The following is an 18,792-nucleotide window of genomic DNA, read 5'->3' as shown; positions in this document are numbered from 1 at the left end:
GGAAAAATCTCACCAATCTTTCGGTATCACACCTCGTCACACGTCACACCTTACACCTCATCTTCTAGGACTGGCCAGAACTTGAGCCTAGTCATAGATCAAGAAGCAAGGAGGGGTAGTGGGGGTAGATTCTGGGGAGGACCAGCAGAGCCGTATGAGGAAACTACACAGGTTGTCCAGGTCAAGGAGGGGTGAGCTCCCCCAGGCAGGGGTGGGAGACCTGCTTTGTGGAACTTAGGGATCTAATGTCTCTGACTTCACTGGAATCTGTCTTCTCTTTCCCCAGACTTTAACAAAAGAAACACTGTGAGATTGAGAATTTAACTTCCATTGTAATTCCGCCACCTGCAGGAATAAACTTCAGGTTTGGTTTACAGAAGTCTTGGCTCTGCAGATACAAGATAAAAGGTTGCCTTCAAGACAGTCCTAGAAACTTTGTCCTGAGATATTAAGCAGTGGTACTAATGCCTATTCTGCTCTTATTCCATGCCTAGGGATCACTTAGGAATCCTGTCATGTTTGGAAGGGCAAAACATTGACATTCCTATTTCCTCAAAACTCTCATTTACTTCTGACAAGGGTGTGATTTCATGGGCAATTCTCAGCATAAAGGCAACAAATTTATGAAAATAGTGAACCTGAAGCCTGTGGGTGGTGAATCACAGGGTGGGATCTCAGAGGGGTGATAGGGAGTGGCTCTGTGCTGCCCCTCACGTGCTTGCAGCATTTTCCACTTTTGAATATATTTTCTCAACAATTGTATCATTTGAATTACTCACAAAACTCCACTAAGATCGAGTTTCCCTGGGTTAAAAAAGTTGATGTGCAGGCATATTCAGTAACTTACTCAAGATTATTCAGATACTAAATCCAGGTCCCCTATCTTCAAGTATATATGATGTTTTTAAGAAAAAGCTCTGGATGGGCTTGGTGGCTCATGCCTGTAATCCCAGCACTTTGGGAGGCTGAGGCGAGTGGATCACAAGGTCAGGAGATCGAGACCATCCTGGCTAACATGGTGAAACACCGTCTGTACTAAAAGTACAAAAAATTAGCTGGGCGTGGTGGTGGGTGCCTGTAGTCTCAGCTACTCGGGAGGCTGAGGCAGGAGAATGGTGCGAACCCGGGAGGTGGAGCTTGCAGTGAGCTGAGGTCGCACCACTGCACTCCAGCCTGGGCGACAGAGTGAGACTCCATCTCAAAAAAAAAAAAAAAAAAAAGAAAAGAAAAGAAAAAAGAAAAAATTCTAATATGCAAGAAATGCAGCTTTTTTTTTTTTTTCCTATATGTGAGTTCAGCTCCTGCTGTAGTTTAGATGTTTGTCCCCTAAAACTTCATGTTGAAACGTGATCCTCAGTGTTGGAGGCAGGGCCTAATGGGAGGTGTTTGGGTCATGGGGGTGGATCCCTCATCAGTAGATGAATGCCCTCCTTTGGAGGTGAGTTCTCACTCTATTAATTCCTTCAGAGCCCGGCACCTACCCACTCTCTCGCTTCTGCTCTCCCTATGTGATCTCTCCCCTTCACCATCTACTATGAGAATCAGCAGCCCGAGGCCCTCCCCAGATGCAAATGCCCAATTGTGACTTTCTAACCATCAGAATCATGCGCCAAATAACCTTTTTCTGTACAAATTACCCAGCCTCATGTATTCCTATATAGCAACACTAAGCAGACTAAGACATCTTCTATCTCAAGCTTCTATTTGTCCTGATATCAGAACATATAATCCAGACACACTCAGTCACTGACATAAACTCTGTCAATTCAGAACTTCCCTCTTTGGCCCTTTTCTTCCTGCTTCCCTGGTCATAGCTCTGGGGGCCTTCCATGGCATGTAGACGAGGGAGGGTCTGGCCCACAGCCGCCCTTAGTCCATGCTGGTGTCCACTGCAATGTCCAGTCCTGCTCATTGCTCACGGTGAAACCCTCTGAGTCTCTGAGTCCCCGCTGGGATTTAGGCGGCACAAGTGCCACTGCCATCCCCCTCCACTGTCCTTGGGGATGCTAGAGACCCTGTCATAGCCCCTATCTCTCCTCCTCACACTCACCACACTCTTGGGTACACAAGAACACATTTGGGACCTTCCCAGCTTCCTCTCTTTGTCACAGCGCAAATAGTCTTCTTCATTTCAAGGGCTGCAATACTGCGTTCTATATAGTGGTGATATTAAAATACGCCCACAAATTCTTTAATATTCCTCCTATCAAAGACGGAGACTAATCCTTTTCCCGTTTCATATAAGCCATCCTTAGGGACTCAATTCTAGTGAGTGGCAGAGGCAGATGTGACGTGGCCTGTCCTCGAGGCCGGGTCATGGAAAAGGTGTGGCTTCCGCTCAGCTCTTGGTCTTTCTACACATGCTGCCTTGGCTCCAGGAGTCACTGTATGGAGAGTGCAGCTACTCTGAAGCCGCCGTGACAGAGAGGTTGAGGATCCCCCGCTTTCCCAGCCCCTAGCTGTTGAGTCTTCCCAGCCCAGGCTTCAGACGTATAAGAGAAAACACATCTGAGATGACCACGGCTCTAGTCATCATGTGAGAGCAACCTCGTGTGAGGCTCCAAGCCAGATCCACCTAACTGAACTGCTCCCAAATTCCTGATCTACCAAAGCACAGATACTCTATAAGGTGATTGTTTTAAGCTACTATGTTTGCAATGCAAGCAACCTTTCTGGAGTCTACTGCTATGGAATTGTTTCAGTTTAGAGAATGCAAAGGGATTAGGAAACTAAGGTTAGGCAGGCCACGCAAGGTCATAAAGCTAATGGGATTTGAGCATGCCTGCTGGACCACATGACACATTACACTCCCCCTCTATCCCCTCTGACCATCAGCCTAGTCCAGAGCCACCATTCTCACGAAAGATGTGGCCATATATACATTTTGAAAGTAAGCACATATTTTCCTCTGCAAAACTGAGTTAACAAAGAAGATAAGCACATACCAATAGGAAATCCCAAGAGAGGCTATTAAGGGTATTTGTTAAAACACAGGCTTAGTCAGAGCAAGTTAAATATATATATATACACATATATATGTGTGTGTGTGTGTGTATATGTGTGTGTGTGTGTGTGTGTGTGTATATATATATATTTTTTTTTTCTTTTCTTTTCTTTTTTGAGACGGAGTCTCGCTCTGTCACCCAGGCTGGAGTGCAGTGGCACTATCTCGGTTCACTGCAACCTCCACCTCCTGGCTTCAAGCAATTCTCTGCCTCAGTCTCTTGAGTAGCTGGGATTACAGGCACCCGCCACCATGCCCGGCTAATTTTTGTATTTTTAGTAGAGATGGGGCTTCACCATCTTGGCCAGGCTGGTCTTGAACTCCTGATATCGTGATCCACCAGCCTCAGCCTCCCAAAGTGCTGAGATTACAGGCGTGAGCCACCTCACCCGGTCTAAATATTTTTTAATATCCATAAATTCCTGGAAGATTTTATATTTGGAGAAAAAGCAAGAATTGGGAATGTCCAATATCTTTGTCTTGATACATAAAATATCTGTATGGTAAAGATTGCTATGATTAAATATCTATGTCTAGAATCATTCTGTTAGCTAAAAGTTTTTCTAACGCTTATGAAGGGTTGACGATTCATTGAAAGAGGCCTCTCAATGTTTCTGATGAGGCAATGATGATGCTTGTCACTAGGCATTTAGTGTTGAATAGGACCAAATGAGACTGGGGCTGGAAATCAGTGCTTTTAAAGATGGTTTTGTTTGATTGCCACATAATTGATCAGGTGTTGAGTGAGAAGGCACCACTTGGCTCTCATGAGAATAGGAGATAAATATTCATCCAGAACGTTAGGTTTAGGGGTGGTGACCGTCTCTGCAGTGCACACCTATCTCATGCCAGAAAGGGCTACAAGATTCTTTTATGCTGTGGTAATCAGCTTCTCCACTGAAGGCCCCATTCAAAAGACGCAAATGTGCAAATCACGGGAGTTTAAGCAGAAAAAAATGAATGTAAACCCCAAGGCCCTACAGTTACGAGGATAATGACTTTCATTATGGTTATTCTACATGAATCTGCCTCCAGCACTGTGAGTAACAGCATTTTCCTCTAGGGTCAGCAAGCCTGGGGTTTCCATGGGGACCTGACTGCTCTGTCTGCATGGAAACTCCGCTCCATCAGAGGACGGCCAAGTTTTGGTTTTGACAGGATGAGCAGTAACACCCAAGGAGATGCAGGCTTTTCAAAGAACAGAAGCCCCAGTAGGGTCCCAGTTGGAGGTTTTCTCCATCGTCCTGCATGCTGTTGAATGAGGAGGTGCGTGGCTTCAACCTTTGTGTTGCATTTTGACAGCAAACCAAGCGACTGTTTGTCCTCTCTGGGGAGATGGCAGATGTGTTCATCTGGTGTCTATTCTATGGGGAAACAGACACTTTGTTTCCTGAGAGTACAAATTAGTATCATTTCTTGACAGCAAATTTCCAAACTGTAACAAAATTAAAATGTACATCCATTTTGAATGCAGCTATTCCACTTTTAGGAATTTGTTTTAGATGTATATTCACACATGGAAACAATCACACGGGCATGCAAATATTTATTGCAGCCCTGATTGAAATATTAGAAGTGTGAAGCTAATTGTTAAACAGTAGGAGCTGGTTGTATAAAATCAGTTCATCCACACTTTGGAATACTATATAACTATATACATATTTTTAAATGAGGTAGATCTATATGTATGAAATGGAATGATCTCCAAAGTACATTGTTTGTTAAAAAAAAAAAACACTGTATTGTGTTCCATCATTTATACTTTTACAATGTGAATATTTGCAGTTTTGTGTGTGCGTGTATATATGTATACATATATACATATAGAGAGAGAGAGAGACAGAGAGAGAGAGAAATGGAGAGAGAATATCTCTAGCAGGACACCCCAAAACCCAGGGAAGCTCCGTGGGGTCAGAAGAAGAAGGAAGATTCGCAAGTGGCTGTGTGCCAGAGAGAAGTTGAGCTACATGCGGTTGCGACTGAGTCCAATGTTGATCGCTTCTTGGGGACATCAGGGCCTGCTCTAACCCTGCAGGGTCATGCCAAACTGAGGCAAGTTGGGCCAGCTTCTGTATTCACACATCAGCCAGTCATGGGCCATGTGCTTCCCTAAAAAGGGCAATCCTCCTCACTCAAGGGCTATTTCCAGTGACAGATAAGCTCTGAGCCTTGCAGACGGTCCTAGCAGCTGCAGTATGGACACAGAGGATTTGATGGAGGGGAATTGTGGGAACGCCACAGCAGCTGCTACCTGTAGTCTGCTTCCCTGTTGTGATTATTTAACTTCGGGGACATGTGCGTTGTCTCTCTTATTTACAGGTATCTTATGCTACTTTGCTTTTCTGCTGAGTCTAGCAGAGAAATGGACAGGGTTAAAAAGCAAAAGTCAGTACGTGAAGGATGAGAAGCTTGGCACCATAATGCAGTTTCTGATTCCAGCCCCAGTTCTGTTTGCACTTAGCTGTGTGACCTGAGTCAAAACCGTCAACCTCTCTGACCTTCAGCACTCTCATTCAAAAAACAAAGAGGGTGCTGCAGGGGCCTTTGAATACAGTATGCTGAGAATAGATAGGGCTCAAGGACAGTATCTCCAATTGAACTTTTAATGAACTCCCGTAGGCGCCAAGAAGGCGGGCAGATAAGGAAGAGCATAGAAACAAAGAACTGAGTAGAAGGTTACATCTGGGAAAAGAAAGTTTGTTTTGCATTGCATTCTTTCTGCTGACGTGGGGTTTATGGAGTATAAATAAAGTGAGGCGGAGGCTCTGAGCGCGGCCGCCATGTTGTCTGTGTGTCTTTGTCTTTTGTGTGTTCTTTCATTCTCCACCACCCCCGGCACGGACCCCAACAAGTGGCGCAGCGAGCAGGGTCAGCACGGGTGAGTAGGGGAGAAAAAGAAGGGGAACCCCCTAGGGGCGGGTAAGGCCCGGATATTGTTAAGGGGAACCTTCTTAAGCTTTCATTATGGGAATTCCATCTCTCTGGCCTCAGAATATTTACAGCTGTTTCAAGGACTGTTGCTGTCTATAGGAGTAGAAGTGAAAGAAAAAGACTTTGAAGCGATTGTTTGCCCATGTTGAACAACATCGTTACTGGTTTCAGTATCAGACTAAAGTGCAGCTGAATCGCAGAGAATGGTTACAGGTAGTAAAAGCTCTGCTTAGAGCTCTCCAGTTAGGGGATATTATGCCTCTAAAATTGTGGACTTGTGTGACTCTATCACTCAGACATTAGAGTTACTTGAGACTGATTCAGAGTGTGGTGATGTAGCCACAGGAGGAAAGGTATCTGAGGATTTGGAAAAAAAAATAAATCTGAAATGGAGCCCATTTGTGCCAGGATAACAGAGGATGGGGGGGATAGCAAAAGGGGGAGAAGAGAAAAAGCCAGCTTTTCCTTCTTCTAAGGGAAATTCTGACATACAGTGTATTATGGAAATACTTCAACAAATATTACAGATATATTCTTCTAATTCACCTTTGCGAGCTTTCCCCGTTTCTTTTCCTTCTGCCCTGTTAAAAAAGGATTTTCCAGAGCCTCCAACCCCCCGGCTTCCTTATCTTTACCTTTGTTTGGCAAAGTTGAAGCCCTGTTCACATCAGACATACTTTAAATTTATAATAAACACCTGTTTAATATGTCAAAACCAGTATATATGTATATCTTATTGTTTGTTAAAATATTGTGAGTATTTCAATAGTCAATAAATAAGCACATTAATATTAACTATTAATATTAATATAGTATTAATAACCCCAGCTAGGAAATTGTTATGTTATAGGGGTACATAGGTTCCACCAATTTACACTCCAAACAGAAGTTGAGTATTCGAGTTACTTAACACATTAACTACCTCTTGATATTTTCTGTGTTTTTAAATTTTAACCATTGTATTATGTATGTAATGATTCTCAATTTGGTATTAATATACATATTTCCTAGTGAGTAATGATGTTAGACATATAGGTTTATTGTCATTTCTTTGTTCTACTACTTTTGGTTGGGTTATTTGCCTTTTCTTATTAATATGTTGGGATTCTTTATATTTGGGGATATGAGTATTATTATATATTATATATACTTTTAATTTAAAAAAAATTTTTTAAGAAGCTGGATCTGTTTCTAATTATTTGTACTTCTTTTACTCCTAATGCTCAGTTTTCAAATGGTGGCAATAATGTCCAATTTAATGCCTTACAAATTAAATTTTTAAAAGAAATGAAAGCTGCCATTTCTAACTATGGACCCCTATCCTTGGTCTTCTTGATATTTTTTCATCAAAAAATTTGATGATTCCTATAGACTAAAAGACTTTGGGGAAGGCTTTTCTTGATCGTTCTCAGTGGTTACAATTGCACAGCTGGTAAATGGACAAGGCACATGTACAGGCTAAAAAAAATGTTATGTGTAATCCCCAGGACCCACTGAGAAACAACTCACAGACACGGGCCAATATACTACTCTTAATACTCAGACTAGTCTAAATAATGTTGCCTTTACTCAAATCAAGACTTTGTTTTTAAGGGCCTAAAATAAGGTAGAAATAACAAAAAAATCTTCCCTTTCCTCTGTGAAGATTTTACAGGGCACAAATAAACCCTATCCAAATTTCGTAGCCCGTCTTCAGGATACTGTCTTAAAAATTTTAAGTACTGACTTTACTTCAAAAATTTTGTTACAAACATTGTCTTTTAAAAATACTTATACTGACTGTCAAAAATTGTTAAAATCGTTAAAAGCCAATGGGGCCAATTTAAATAAATATATTAAAACTTGTGTTAGTGTTGAAGGGACTATTTATAATACTCAATTATTTACTAAAACTTTGTCTAAAGCCTTAAAAAAAAATAACAAACAAGGTATTTACTTTCAGTGTGGTAAACCTAGACATTTCAAAAAAAAAAGTCATAAAAATTAAACACTTTTATCCCTCGAGGCAGAAAACTGCCTTCAAAGATGTACAAATGTTGTAATAAAGGTCGACATTAAACAAATAAATGTTGTTCCAAAACTAATAAAAGTGAAAATTTACTGTCTCCTCTCCTGGAAAACAAAAGTCGGGGCCCACAGGTTTGAGGCCCCAACAATTACAATACAAGTCTACTACAATATTCAGTAAACAATGGCCTACAACATTAAAAAATAAATTCAAGTCCTCCTTAAAAATCCCACACCTTACCCCAGTTTCTCAACTTTATACGACAACTAAACAAAACGCCGCTACTGACTTAACTATTACTCAGCCTTATACTTTGTCTCCTAATAAAAAAGTATATAAATTAACTATTAAAGTGTGTGGCCCTTTGCCAAAAAAAACATGTAGGACTTTTGTTAGGTCAAAACAACAGTACTATATAAAAATTAATAATAATTTCAAAAATCATTAATCTTAATGTTACTAATAAAATTCTTATTATGGTACAGGTTCACAATTTATATGCCTAAAGACAAAAAAAGTATTCTCAATAGGGAGGGTTTGGTAACACACAAAAAACTGTTTTTTAAAAAACTTTAGTTTCTAATCAAAAGCCCTTATATTCATTACATATTAATAAAATAGTTTTTAAAAAGTTAATTAATATGAGGGTAAATATGTCTATTATTTGTTTAAATTAGTGGCCTATACAATAAAAAAAAAGATAAGTTTCAGTTATACTCACTGACTTGGGTACTACTTCTGTGGTTATCAAAACATAAAACCTTTAACCTATGTCGGTCCTAAAGGTCAACAAGGTCAAGTGTTTTTTTATATTATTCCTATCAATATTAATCTTTGGAGACAAAATCTTTCATAACAATTTGGTACTTTTTTAAACATTCTTCATATTTCCTCAACTGTCAAAAATATAATGTTCAAAATGGACTATAATCCTTTAAACTCATAACCACTGTTCACCAGCCTCAAGTTTTATAATTAAAGTGTAAAACGACCACTCCTCTTTAGGTAAAACAGTGGCCATTATCTAAAAAAATACTTAAAATTTTAAAAAGATAAGTCAAAAAACAAATGGCCAAAAAAAATCTAAAGCCACGTACTTCTACATAAAATTCCCATCTTTGTCTTGTTCTTAAAACTATAAATGTTTACATTTATAAAAAAAATTTACAGCCCAGTCTTCCTAATCCTGCCCTTATCCCACAAAGTTAAAAATTAATGGTCATAAATCTCAAAAATTGTTTTTTCTCTATTCCATTACAACCTCAAAATTGTAAAAAGTTTACCTTTATTATTCCTAAATATAATAATAGACAACCTATTCAAAAATATCAACAAAAACTTCTTCCCCAGGGTGTACTTAATAGCCCTACTATATGTCAAAAATTCGTACATAAAACTTTAAATCCTGTAAACAATCAGTTTCTAACTGTGTTAATTTATCATTGTATGGATCTTCTCTGTCCCTGTTTTTAATAATTTTCAGCCACTTTCTCAATATCAATAAAAAGTTTTACCTCAAAGTATGTTAAACAGCCCTACCTTGTGTCAAAAATTTGTCCATAGGGCCTTGAATCCTGTTCAAAAACGTCATCCTTCTGTTTTTTTATATCATTATATGAATGACATTCTTCTTACTACACCCACCAAAAAAAAACAACAAAATACTTTTGTATCATTACAAACTCAACTTTCTTTCTACTCACTTAATATTGCCACAAAAAAAAATTTAACTAAATTTTCCTATTCAATATTTAGGTTATACCTTAAAAACACAAAATATTCGACCCCAAAAAATTCAAATTCGACATAATCATTTAAAAACATTAAATAATTTTCAAAAACTTCTAAAAAACATTAATTAAATACGTCCTGTTTTAAAAATACCAACATATCAGTTATAACATCTTTTTTCTATTCTAAAAGAAAACAGTCACTTGGACAACTCACGCCATTTAACTCCTTGAACTTTACAAAAACTCCAACTTGTTAAAAAACAACTTCAAAAGGCCCTTCCTTTTGTTTATTTCATACTTTACCTTCTCCCACAAAAATAATTCATCAAACTAGTCGACCACTAAAATAAATCTTTTTGTCCAATAAAATATCTAAACACTTAACTACTTATATCAATCGTTTAACTAAACTAATCATCAAAGAACGACATCACTGTCAACAACTTTGGGAAAAAAATCCTTCCTTAATTATTCCTCAATTCACTCATAATCAAATCACTTATCTTCTTACAACTTCTAATTCTTGACAAGTTACTTACACTTCTTTTGTTGGACAATTTTCTACCCAATATCCTAAGTCTCCAATCTTTTCATTTTTTAGGCAACATTCTGTGTTGCCTTTCTCACCAATTTCTGTATTTCCTGTTCAAGGTCCTACCTTTTTTACTAACACTAGTAACAATAATAAGACTAAATATTAAAGTGTTCATCAATCTCAAGTTACAGTTTATCCTTATCCCTCGGTGCAACAGAAAAAACTGTTTACTATTCTCATGGTCTTACTTAATTTCCCTACTACTGGTTGTAACATTGTTAGTAATTCTCAATACCCCGTTTATGTTACTTCTTATATTTCTCAGGCCACTTTACCTCTTTGTACTACTTCTTCTCTTCAAAAACTCTTTTCCTTGTTATCTTCTACTTTGAGCCAACGTCAAACTCCTTTATTCATCATTCATCTTCGTTCTCATTCTCAATTTCCTGGACCATTAGTTCATGGTAATACTCAAATTAATTCGCTTTTAATCGGCCACCTACATACTACAAAACAAAACAAGCTCGTTCTCTTATTCGAGCTTGTCTTTCCTGTGCTCCTTTGAGCATTCCATCCTTCCATCCTGGGGTTAATCCATGAGACGTCCCTTCTTTAGACAATTAAAGTATGTTCATCATACCATTAATACCTTTTCTCATTTTCAATGGGCCACTCCGTTACCATCTATAAAAGCTAATTCTGTGATTACACATCTCTTGGTTTGTTTCGCCATCATAGACATTCCTCTTATACTTAAAACTAATAATGCCCCTATCTATGTCTCTCATAAATTACAAGTTTTCTTACAACAATACAATATTCAACATATCACCGGTATCCCGGACAACAATCAAGGTCAAGCCATCATTAAACACACAAATTTAACTTTAAAACTCAACTACTAAAACAAACAAACAAAAAAAAGCCCCCCAAAAACCAAATTTTAAAGGTTCTTTTTACATTAATTTTTTTAAATCAATAAAAACAATTACAAAATTCCACTGCCGTAACCCATCTTTCCTCACCTCCCTCGGTGATAGTCCCCACTAACAATTTAAAGGTTTGGTATCCTAATAAAAAAGGTAAGTATGTTCAAAAACAAGTTCTAAAACAAAAACGGGACACAAAAAGCAAACCTAAGTGGTTTCCTACAAAATAATTAAAACCCTGTTAAAAAAAAAAACCTAAATTCAACATACATTTCTTCCTTTGTTACATGTGCCTCGGCGGGGGACTTATTTCTCTTAGTAAGACTTTGTATAAATATTGGACTTATATTCCCTTTCCGCCCTTATATCAAAAAGTCACCTAAAAAGAGACAAAAATTAAGGTTTTCACCAATAACATTACTTAAATGCCGTCCCCTTATATGGACAAAAACAACATAAAACAAAAAACAAAAATTATAATCAACACATACCAATTTAAAGTAAAAGGACTTCCAATATGTATAAAAAATAGTCCTCATTGTCTCCAAAAATCACATAAAGCCTGGGCTGTTCGCTATAATCATAGTCATATGACTACTAAAACTGTTATTATTGTAACTAAAAGCTTTTAATATAATCATACTATATATAGTAATAAAACTATTCCTAGTTCTTTACTTTTTTGTCCTATTCTAGAGGTTTCTCCTAATATTAAGATACTAAAGTGACAACAATGTCGGAAAACTAAACCCCAAATTTTATTAAAATACAATAAAATGTAAATAACTAATTAAAGTGTACACAATAATTTTCAAATAAAATTTAGTCACATACCTTTAAAATAACACTGAGTAAATAAAAGTATTACTACTAACAGTAATAAAACCTTAATACAACGTAAAAAAGGCCTAAAGTACAAACTCATCTTTAAAAGTTGTTAACTACAGAGAATGCCATTAACACTTTTGTGAAAAATATGTCCCTTAATCTTTCTAACCCAAATAACTCCTTTCATATTCAGTTATATCAAAATACCTCCCAATATATTATTACTTGTGTCCATAAGCCCTACCTATTATTAACAAAAAATTTAACATGTAATAATAATATAAAAATTGTTAATTGTACAAATACGTGTACATTTTTGTCTTGCCTCAATCATTCTTGGTGGCATAACTTTACTAAAAATATTTATATCCTCAGGACTCATAAAAAAATTTGACTACCTGTTAACCTTACACAACCGTGGGGGGCATCACCTCTTAAAACTTATACTTGGACTTCTCTCCAACAAACCCGCCATGCCCTTAGACTTATAATTGCCTCAATGATGAGCCTTGTCACCATCGTCTCTACTACGGCCGTAACAGGACTCACTCTACATCGAAGTATACAAAATACTAAATTTGTACAACAATGACACAAACAATCTCACCGGTTATGACTTCAACAACAAAACATTGACTCTCAACTTACTAAAAAATTGGACAACATAAAACAAACATTAACATGGCTTAAAAATCAGCTCACTGTACTCAGTACTCAAATGACATTACAATGTAATTAAAACTCCACTCAATTTTGTGTAATGCCTATGCCTTTTAACATCTCTCAAAATTAAACCGTAATCCAAAAATTATTAGTAGGTCATAAAAATATTAGTTTGAACATCCAAAAACTCACTCAAAACATTTCCAAAACATTTCGACAACAATTACATATGTTGTCTAAAACCGTAACCCTACAAAAACCGGGTCAACGCCTTACTGCCTTTAACCCATAAACCCAAATAAAAACATAAATTTCTACAATCTCTAAAAGTATATTACTTTGGGCACTTAAATTGGGTCTACTTCTTTTAGTAATTCAATACTCCCTCCGTCGCCTCCAAAAACAAAAAAAAACACAAAAACAAATATGGACTACCTTTTTAAAATTAAGACAAAACAAAAACAAAAAGGAAAAAATGCAGGGGCCTTTGAAAACAGTATGCTGAGAATAGATAGGGCTCAAGGACAGTATCTCCAATTAAACTTTTAATGAACTCCCGTAGGCGCCAAGAAGGCGGGCAGATAAGGAAGAGCATAGAAACAAGGAACTGAGTAGAAGGTTACATCTGAGAAAAGAAAGTTTGTTTTACATTACATTCTTTCTACTGACGTGGGGTTTATAAAGTATAAATAAAATGAGACAAAGACTCTGAACACGGCCGCCATGTTCTCTATGTGTCTTTGTCTTTTGTGTGTTCTTTCATTCTCCACCACCCCCGACACGGACCCCAACAGGTGCACTGATTCACTGCCCTGTTCTCACCGGTGTGGCTTTTCTGCAACTCACTATAACAGCGTTTCATTCTGGAGCAGCATGACGGACATCTATTGTGTTTTCTAAATGATATTGACAAACTTCTGCCCAAATAAATTAAAAATCCTAACTCAAGTGAGCCATTTGCCAGAGCAACAGTCAGTTTTTAGAGAATGGGCTGTAAATTTGGGGGTTATTTTAGCCCATTCAGGGTGCTATAACAAAATATTACAGATTGGGTGATTTAAACAACAGACATTGATTTCTTACTATTCTGGGTGAGAAGTCCAAGATCAAGGCACTAGCAGAAAAAAAATCTCACATCAGAAAAGCAGAATTAATTCAATAACACCATCTAACATGCAATGTTCAATATATTTTGATTGTCCCCAAATGTTCTCTAAAACTGTCTTCTTCCTTCCTTCCATCTTTCCTTCCTTCTTTTTGTTTCTTCTTCCTTTCTCCAGGATTCAGTAAAGGTACATAGATTGCATTTCACTTTTTAATTTTTGTACCCCCCTCATTAAATACTGTCATGATTCCAGAACAGATGTACTTTCTGCATTCAGCTATCTTCCCGTTATTCAACTCAAACATTCAGGCCAAACGTTTCCAATAAGACCACTGCATGGGTGGCTTGTATGCCTCCCACTGTGTCCTCTCAGGAGGCACAGTATGCCAGGCCATCCTGTTACGGGCAGCTCTAAGACTTGACCATTTGGTTCAAATTGTTACATCATCTCTCTCTATTATAAAGACACATTTTCTCCTTCACAATGACTAAGTAATCTGAGGGCCAGGCGTGGTGGCTGTTGTCTGTAATCCTAGCACTTTGGGAGGCTGAGGTGGGCAGATCACCTGAGATTAGGAGTTCAAGCCCAGCCTGGCCAACCTGGTGAAACTTCATCTCTACTTAAAATACAAAATTAGCTGGGCCTGGGAGCATGTGCCGGTAATCCCAGCTATTTGGGAGGCTGAGGCAGGAGAATTACTTGAACCTGGGAGGTAGAGTTTGCAGTGGGCCGAGGTCACACCATTACACTCCAGCCTGGATGAAAAGAGCAAAACTCAGTTAAAAAAAAAAAAAAAAAGACAGTGATCCGAGGGCTTTCGCAGGATGCAGGACTTTCAACTCTAAAACCATCAAGGCCCTGGGCAAATTGAGACAGCTGATCACCCTACATGCAATCTCAATATCACCTATACCAGGCCCTAAAATGCTACAAATGTTCTTCCCTGTATTTCCCCTTCTGAGACTCTATCAAGATGGTGTCCTTTACTGCAGTAGATCTTATAAATATTGCTTTACTTGATCTGCAGGTTGCTCAGATGGTCTCTTTGGAGATTATATGCATGCTGCTATGGAGTCATGGATATTTTTAAATTAATATGTTAAAATATGTTCCCTTCATTATTTACCTTGTTAATCAAATCATCCCAAATTTGGTCAGTGGGAGCTCCTTCAAGCTAGCTGTCCTGTCCTTCTGATATGATCATATTTACCTGATAGGGCCTCCTTTTTCTCTGGCTCAGCAAGATGTTCCAGTCTCACGTGGTCTTGACCATTTCTTCAAGGAAGAAGTCCCCTCCTTTTATAAAACTCTGGCTTGAAAACCCCTGGATTAGCGGGAGATGAAAGAATGGGGTAACCAAGTTATTTCCTAAAGTGTTTTCACCATGTGGAAGTACAGGGATAAGCTGAGGGCTCACCATGCGAGAGAGAGAGAGAGAAAGAGAGAGAGAGAGACAGAACAAGCTTGTGGACATGCAATGACAGGACCTCCAAGCTCCTGGGTCAGACAGCTGTGCTCAAATCCCGACCCCGTGACCTTCAGTAAGTGCCATAACTTCTTTGTGCCTCAATCTCCTTATCTGGGAAAACTGTAGTGCAGCTGAAAGCACAGGGTCTCAAAGAACCTGAGCTGCTCTCATCAGCAAGTCCAACAATGGATGCTGACCAAGCACGCTTTACACATTGGGTGCCACATAGATGGTCGAGAAGGAGATGGAAAACAGGAGGCTCCAGAGAGGAAAAGAGGAGACAAAACTTGGCACGGCAGATGTAGGAAAGGGATGAAAATTAGGAGAGCAGTTCTTAGTCTTGGTTCTGTCCTGGGCAAATCACTTCATCTTGCTGGGCAACAGCAGTATGTGGAAAATGAATGCATCTCTAGACCCAGAACTGTGCTGCCCAAACTTTGATGTGCATATGACTCAGATGGTGATCTAATTAAAATACAGATTCTGATTTTGTGGGTCTGGATGGGGGCCTGAAATTCTGCACATCTAATGAGCTCTCTGATGAGGCTGACACTGTTGCTCCATGGACACACACTGAATGGAATTCAGATCAGAGGTTGGTGAACTTTTTTCTGTTTAGGGCTAGACAATCAATATTTCAGCCTTTGCAAGCCATGCAGTCTTTGTCACAACTACTCCACTCTGCTGTTGTGGCACAAAAATAGCCATAGATGATATGTAAATGAGTTTGTAAAATAAAACGTCATTTACAAAAACAAGCATGAAGTCAGATTTGGCCCATCGGTTATAGATTATCGACCACCGTTATAGTCGATATCTAGTATTCCTTCCAGTTTTGCTGTTCCTTAACTCATATTCAACAAGTCCTTAACTGAGCACCTGCTCCACATCGCAGTCTGTGTATCATGTGCTTTTCCACACGGGACTCTGCTACCCTCAGAATCACCTGTAAAACTCTATCGCACACTCATTTTACTAAGGAGGAGACTTGTTCAAGATCTCAGAGCATGGAAGGGACTACTGTTGTGATTAGAACCCAGGTTTCCTGATCGCAGGCCTGGATAATCAAATGAAGATTGTTCTTTAAACACACACACACACACACACACACACACACACACACACACTCTCTCTCTCTCTCTCTCTCTCTCTCTCTCTCTCTCTCTCGCCCTCTCTCTCTGGTGGGGTTCTGCCAAAAAAAAAGAGGACAAGTGATTGTTCACCAGATTGCTGTGTTGGGCAAGGTTGTCCCTTTTAGCCACATGTCCGAGGTAGGATTTTGACAATTTGAGAATTTTAAAGGAATAAAAGGTATAAAACAGATAGAAACTATCCTAGGTCAAAGCAGGTCATTTCACAAGCACAGGAAAATGTGACCCCATGATTACCTTCTTCTCTTTGCATCCCAGTTTCCTTCTGAGCTTTATCGAGTTCAATCTCCAAATGCCACGGGAGTCACAATGTAAAGGAGGCAGCAGCCCCATGACCAAGGGAGGGGAGGAGGCGTGAGCAACTGGGAGGGCCGGAGGGATGCAGGTCCCTGACTGTTGCCCCTTGCTCAAATGCCACCTGTTTGTTCCTGCCATGGGAGCTGTGAGGAGAGGAAGGTACAGAGAGTGCTGGGCAGAGAGTCCGAGGAAGGCCTGGCTTTGAGATGCATGAAACAATCACCCAACCTCTCAGAGGTCGCACACCAGCAGCCCCCAGGTGGAAACTGACTCGCACACAGGTGGATTTGCTTTGGGCTGCATGCAGAGTGTTTTAAATCATTTCAACTTGTTGTCAAATATAATCTTCCTGTCTTGCCTTTTATAACTCATCCAGATGATGGATGCAGCCACAACAAGTGACACTTTGCACAGGACAACCGTGGGCCCCAGCAGAGGACCAGCAGCCCCGATGCATGGTGAGCAATCCCCGTGCCTCGCTCAGGTACAGCTCCCACCTGTTCCTATGGGGTACTTGAGTTTGTGATCTCTGCTAGACCGGCCTATTTCTTCATCTATAGAGTGTGGTGAGCGTCCACCCCAACTACCTCATTAATTCAGTCAGCAAACAAGTGGCCACTGCCTGGCTCAGTCTGTTCCACAGAGGAACAGGGAGGAATAAGAAGGGGGATGTGGCAGTCCTCGTGGGATGGACTGCCCCATGGCGACAGCCCGGTGAACAAGTCAGGCATTCTGGCTGCCACAAGAGGCCCATGCGTGGAGCACAGTGTAGACACAAAGCAGGAGGAGAGAGTCTACAGGGAGCAGGGTTGGCCAGAAAAGGTTGTGTCTTGAAGACAGAGGCTCTCCTGGTTAAGGAGCCGCAGTGGGGGCAGAGTGGGAGGAGAGGAGGCAGGGAGTTCTCAGCCACGGGATCACCTGGGTTGCAGAGACAGAGGCCAGGATAGCAGCCAGATGTACTAGGGAAAGCACAAACAGTCCTGTGGCTAGTTGCAGGGTGTGAGTAAGACTGTGGGGTGGAGGCAGAGAAGGCAGGAGGCTCACAGGTAGCCCAGCAGGGCTGAGGATGGAAGGCCTTAAATGTCCTGCTAAGAAGCATGACCTAGTCCCAAGGGCCATCGGGAGTTCTGGGAGGGTTTTGTACCGGGAGTGCAGGGATGGAGTTCAGGCTGTAGGAAGATCTCTCTGTCGCAGTGGAGGGTAGATAGATGAGGAGGAAAAACAGGGCAGAAGACCAGTTAGGAGGCAACTGGATAAATCTAGGTGAGAAGTCAAGGAAGACAAGATTGGGACAATGATGGAAATTCAGGGACAGGACTAGGATGAGACAAATGAAGAACCCAAGATGCAAAATTTAAGGAAGTGCTGGCTCTCAGAGACACACAAGTGCAGGGGTGGGCACCTGAGACTAAGCACCCCCTTAAAGCTTGCTTTCAGGGGTCTCTTGCTTGCCTCATCCCAGGACTGGCCCCAGATTAGGGGTGTGGAAGAATATGTAACTGTTGAAGCCCTATTTTCCAAAGGAAATAGGTATCCTGCTCCTTGGTATCCTGCTCAACATGACTGACTTGCTTCTTTCACTCCAGGACTTAGGGACTTGGGTTCAAATCCTGACTCTCAAACTCATGGTCTCTCAGAGTTTTCCTCCTCAGTTGCCCACATATGTAAAATGGACCCAGAGTTTTCCAATGTCAGGGATGCTCTAAGTTCAGAGGATGTGGAAGCCCAGGGCCGTGGCCACAGCAGACAGCCCCTGGTGACCTCTGTCTTTGCCAGCATTTATTTGTTTTGAAAGACCCCAAGGCCAATAGATCCTCTTTCCTGATCCACTAAGCTATGATGGCAGCGCCTGTAGCTCTCCTATTCTTTTCCTTCCCCAAGGGTTTGCCTCAGCTGTCCTATTAAATATGGAAAACATCTGTGCTTGAGGTTTTGTTGTTTTTTTTTTTAGCAAGAATCCCCACATCTGGAAAATATTGGTCAAGAGTCTAATTAAGTATGTCAATGACAAATTGTTCTCACAGGAAGTATTTAGGGCTAGTGAATAATTGGGATTTAATGCCCTTGGCCTTTGTCCTTGCCTGCTTGTTTACTTATCCTAGCAGAGGTCGGGGAGGCAAGGCTCCCACCCCCACCCAG

The 18,792-nt window shown here is 40.0% G+C and overlaps 1 long non-coding RNA gene across 5 annotated transcripts in view; it reads left to right on the top strand.

The window, feature by feature from the left end:
• Positions 1–5,730: 5,730 nt before the first annotated feature.
• LOC114678976 (uncharacterized) overlaps positions 5,731–18,792 on the top strand; it is an 88,489-nt gene continuing 75,427 nt past the window's right edge. For 4 of the 5 annotated variants that reach the window (XR_013395011.1, XR_013395013.1, XR_013395010.1 and 1 more), the window contains exons 1-2: positions 5,733–5,882; positions 17,030–17,137. This is a non-coding gene — a long non-coding RNA (uncharacterized LOC114678976). Of the gene's footprint in view, positions 5,883–17,029; positions 17,138–18,792 lie in introns of all 5 variants that reach the window. The other variant, XR_013395014.1, reaches the window with a different exon arrangement.

This window comes from Macaca mulatta, chromosome 6 (genome assembly GCF_049350105.2).
Source record: "Macaca mulatta isolate MMU2019108-1 chromosome 6, T2T-MMU8v2.0, whole genome shotgun sequence".
Lineage (NCBI taxonomy): Eukaryota > Metazoa > Chordata > Mammalia > Primates > Cercopithecidae > Macaca > Macaca mulatta.
The sequence above is the reverse complement of the archived record's forward strand: the minus strand, read 5'-3'. Positions and strand labels throughout refer to the sequence as shown.